The following is a 5,299-nucleotide window of genomic DNA, read 5'->3' on the forward strand; positions in this document are numbered from 1 at the left end:
ACAAAATTGCTAATTTTCCGTGGAAGCTTTTCGCGAACAAATACCACATATCTACTGGTGAACTACCTCCGGGCCAGCCCACCTCGCACAGCGCCCTCACTCCAGTGAGAGTCTAGTGACTGCGCTAAATTATTAATGCAAGTTCAATTGTTATTGCACGATGTTATTCGTTCATCGTTGAACTTGTTCGTAAATACGAGATTAACATGTATAATACATACACAAATTGTATAGAATAATCGGTAAAAATGTTAATAAAGGAGACAAGAAAACAGTGTATTGTGTCGCAGTCGGTCGGCTCTATCTAGTGGAGCTAATCAGCGCATCGCCCCGGGCGCCGGGCCCTCCCCCGCACCCGACCGATGCCTCACAGGAGTAGATAACTTTATAGAAGTCTGTTACAAGTGTAGGTGTGCGAGAAAGAAGGCTTATTGACACGAGCTATATAAATAGTTTGATGTATCTCGGAACCCAAGCTACTCCAAACCTCGAGAACAATTAACGTTTCGAAACGAAAGAATAAAACTATTAAGACGAGCACGACATTAGTTAATGGACACGAACATATTGCACACAGGTATTCATGTATTCATTTGATAAAAAAAATCTAATATTACGTATTTTTAGCTTGTGCTGGGTATCGGGTCCAACTATCAAAAACTACTGATACGCAGTGCTATCTAATTTTAAATAGATTTCTTATAAATAATAAAAACGTGAAATAATCAATTTAAAATATACACATTTATATATACTCGTGCTACATAGAATATAGGTTCAGAATGTTTAAAAATTTTAATGATGAGACTATATCTCCTATAGATTCTGTCTATTTCTGATCAGAAACCACCGTGCGTTAGCAAGTAGCCGCCGCCGGGGCGACGCGGCGACGGGACCCAGTCTTTCTGTGTCCGGCCATAACAATACTATTTAAACCTTTACTCTGTACTGCAGCGCTCCACGGGACGAAGCGGTCGGGACCGCTACGTATGTAAATTCTAAAATCAACTGGTAGTTTGTTTATAATTGGATCGGTTCTCGATGCCAAGAAGTTTATTGGTAATGATCTCGGCGCGGTGAAACGGTGATGGCGATGATAAGGCTGACTTATCAAATGTTTACATTTTTAAAGAATTCATATACCATTGGTCATATTATAATGTAAAAGTTTCAAAGTAAAGTATTCACGAGGGTTTGTTTTGAGAATCGGAAAAGACAATATGACAGTCCATTGTTCGTTCCTACAAGAGGCGCGGGCCGGGCCGGGCCGGGCCGGGCTCGCAACACGCACGCACACTGACAACTAATCTCATTCTTATTCGATGAGCGTTGATCAATCTTACTCTGACAATCAGAACCTGTTGTATTGTCAGTTTTTTTTGGTTGGAGAAATAGTCAAGGAAACTAAGTGTTTAAATTTTTTTGAGATTCGAGGTTGATGTTTAATCAGAGTCAATTTGTTTAGTCAAGGCTTAGTCTTGTCCTATGAATTAGAATACCACATTGCTTGATGACGGCAGAGCTACACTGTACTCGCTCAATACTGTTATATGAACATGTTGGGGTACTTGTCTTGAGATCTCATGAACACATTGTGCGATGCGTAGCTTAGTGAACATGCACTCCTGATCTGTCGCCTCTTAACCAGAAGACGCGAATAATATCACTAGGGAACAGAAAAACATACTTCATTCAAAAAAATATAAGGGTTTTTTTTTATTGCCCTTTTAGGCAGACGAGCATACGGCCCACCTGATGGTTGTGGTTACCGTCGCCCATGGACTTCAGCAATGCCAGGGGCAGAGCCAAGCCGCTGCCTACCATTGCTATTTAAGTAGTTTAGTTCAGTGAGTGTTTGATGCGACTCCTGCGAATCGCTTATGCCTTCAAAGTTCAAACTCGGTGTCGGCCGCGAGGACTGTCAGCAGCTCGACTTGTTCAGAACGACTTATTGTTCCGGGAAGTGCTCGCCACGTGTACGAAAGATTCAGAAGCGTGTAGGTACATTTTCATCTAAAACAATAACGTAACATTGTTTAAATGAATAAAACCTGAAACTTTAACCTAACCTGAAATTTGTTTTGAAGAAAAGAGAGGTGTTTATGTCTTATTTTATTTTTTTCGTTTACGTCATTCTTCGTACCCACGTCCTTTTGTAGATCAAAAACGGGTTTCCATTAGTGAGCAGATTCAAAGTCGGTGCATTAATGTAAATGTTAGAAATATATACTGATAATGTAGTTAGTGTACAACCTTTCTTGCCAGGCACGGCCAATATAACTGTGCATAGATCGATATTTCAAACATCATCTCTCACCACAACATCCATCGGAAATTCTTTGGTACAGTCAGTTCTCTATGTTTCCTCGCCCTCTGTGTTGTGCATGTACTTGTAAACTGGGAGCTAACTTACATTACTGTATCCCCCTATGCTTGTACTGCGATCGTGTAGTGTCGGAGAGCAGTGCGTGGCGTCGTGATTTAATTACGAAGCATCAGACCCTCGTCCGGTTGATGTGGGCCCTGACAGGGTCCACCCGCACTACGCACTATACATTCGGACTGATATATATTACTAATATATTGAACGTTCATTGTCAAAAGAGTATTTACAGTAGGCTACAAAGTGACACACACTGTGCAATCATAAGCAGTTGATCTTGTGGAAGATGCCACGTAGGCCCTTAACAAGTCCCGACAAAGAGCCCCCACGACCAAGCTATAATAATAATAATAATGTTTTTATTGCAAGTAACCATGACTCATACAAATTGTTAGTAAGACTTACACCTATGTTAGTAGTTATATTTACATCACAATGAATTACTGTCGTAACATCCCATGGGAGATGGCACCACAGCGACCCATGTATACACAGTCCAGCCTGCTTGCGATCATGCTTAGGATACTGTTGGAGCTGGCCCTCACTCTGCTTACCAGAGATGCACACCTCTTACGCATGGTAGCGTAAAAACAATCTATGTGCGCGTCTGCAAACATCCCTGATGCGCTACAAAAGCGGGGCAGCACCACCAGCACCCTAAACGCGTTATTATATTGAACACGGAGAGCGTTGTACGATCTTTGACTATATCCAGCCCACAAGCTACACGTGTAAAAGTGAGTACAGTAGGCCCTAAAGAGGGTGACCTTGACTTTAAGCTATGACACATCGTCCGATAAAATCAAACTCTAATTAAGACTTACACGTCACTGCAAATCTAACTACCAACTAAAGTAGGTTCATTAAAAACCCGCCCTTCCTGCAGGATGCGAAGTAATGCGCACGCAATACCGGGAAGGATGTCGATAGCTTCATCATCAGCCGATGTTGTCCGGCGTCCAGACTCGCGATACCAGCAGGCCTCTGAAGGCGATCTGCTTCTTGTAATTATTGAATAGAAACGGCCTCAAAATTGTGGGAATGTTATGATCCAGAGACAAATACAGCTGGACCCCAAATATTATTTTAACAAGAACATACAATCATACAACCAACAGATATGAAATGATCGGCTTAGCGAAAAAAATATTTCAGACATCTGAAGAAACTTTCATAATTCTCAAATTTTTCAAAACAGGGAGGAGGCCGTGCGCAACAATATCGCTCTAATGTGCTCCTGATATTCACAGCTATTTCAAGTTGTTTCAATGTGCTCCACTGACTGAACAGATGAGAAGGGACTGGTACAAAAATAGCTCGGTAGCAGCAGGTAGCAGGTAGCAGGGTTCGGTGGCTGAAGGGTAAGGATGCTGTTTTATAATTAAATAATAATTATGATTGATTTGTTTTCATTGTATTGGGGATGTGCAATCAGGTGACATAATTTTATTTCAAAGCTTTGTTATTTTCGTGAGGTACCTATTTGATCGATATTCTGTTATCTACTCCCGTGGAATAACCAATAATAGTTGCTGTATTGTAGTACATATAATAAAAAGCAGCCCTTGTTCCTTAGAGTGCGACGTCACTTTGTATTACTCTGCTCCTCCTGCCACTGAAAAAATCGCAATTTTCTTTCTAAATCTCTACAAATGATTTTGGTAATTGTCGTTATATAGCAAAGTATGGAGTTCACACGTCTGTGACTGCGAGTGTGGGTCCCCGCGGCGGCGGCGGCCTGTCACTCATAGTTTGGGAATCACGTGACTAACATATGGAATCGATAAATTTCGACTCTATATACCTAATCTCGCCATAAACACTGAGACAAAGGAAAAAAAAATCTATTGCAAATAACATTTATTACTTTTACAGTGTGTTAGTTTAATACATAAATATAAAACAATTTAAAGTATAAAAAGCTTATTCGAAGTGGTCTCCATTGGCTGCAATACAGTCCTTTAAACGTTGAGGCCAGTTATCAATAGAAGCAAGCACTCTTTCCATGGGAAAATTTTCACTGCCAATCGTACGGATTGTTTTAGGGACTCCAACTTATCATGGCATTTAGAGCAAGCCGTACTCTCTAAAACTGACTATAAATCATAATCCAGCGGATTAAGATCGGGACTAGACGACGGCCAGTCTTCAGCTCTGATGAAGTCCGAAACGTTATTTCCAACCAAGACTGCGTAGACCGAGCTTTATGACCTGGCGCCGAGTCTTGCTGGAAGGACCATTCTTGATTATCGAACATGGTGTTGTTAAGGGGCTTCACTACCTTCTCAAGAATGGTATCTTGATATACTTGTGCCGATGTTTTGATACCTTTTTCACAAAAGTATGGCTCAGTCACTCCTTCATAGCTAATACCCCACCAAACCATCACTGAAGTCGGATAGTGTCCACGTTGCACTCTGTCGACTAATTGGGAAGCTTCCTTAGAGCTTTGAGCATAAATACGGTCATTTTGTTTGTTAAAATGTTGCTCAATTGTAAAAAATTTCTCATCCGTAAACAAAAATTTTCTATGACCTCCCTTTGCGTACCGCTTCAGTAGTTGTTTCGATTTTACCACCCTATTCTCTTTTAAATTATCAGTTAAGAAATGACCAGTACATCTCTTATAGGCTGCAAGTCCTAAGTCATCTTTTAAAATACGCGACATGGTTCTAGGTGCTATCTTCATCTCCCGAGATAAAATCTTTTGCTTTCGGACAAGATTTCTTCGAATTCTTTCCCTTACTGCTTTGACCACCTTTTTCGTACGAGCACTACGTGGACGGCCAGATCCTTTTCTGTCGCAAACAGAGGAGGTCTCATTGCACCTATTAATAGCCCGGTACACAAACATTTTACTAATACCAAGCGTCTGGAGAGTTTTAAAAATTGCATTTGGCTCCATACCTACTTTGT

This window comes from Bombyx mandarina, chromosome 05 (genome assembly GCF_030267445.1).
Source record: "Bombyx mandarina strain Sakado chromosome 05, ASM3026744v2".
In the NCBI taxonomy this organism is placed as follows: Eukaryota; Metazoa; Arthropoda; class Insecta; order Lepidoptera; family Bombycidae; genus Bombyx; species Bombyx mandarina.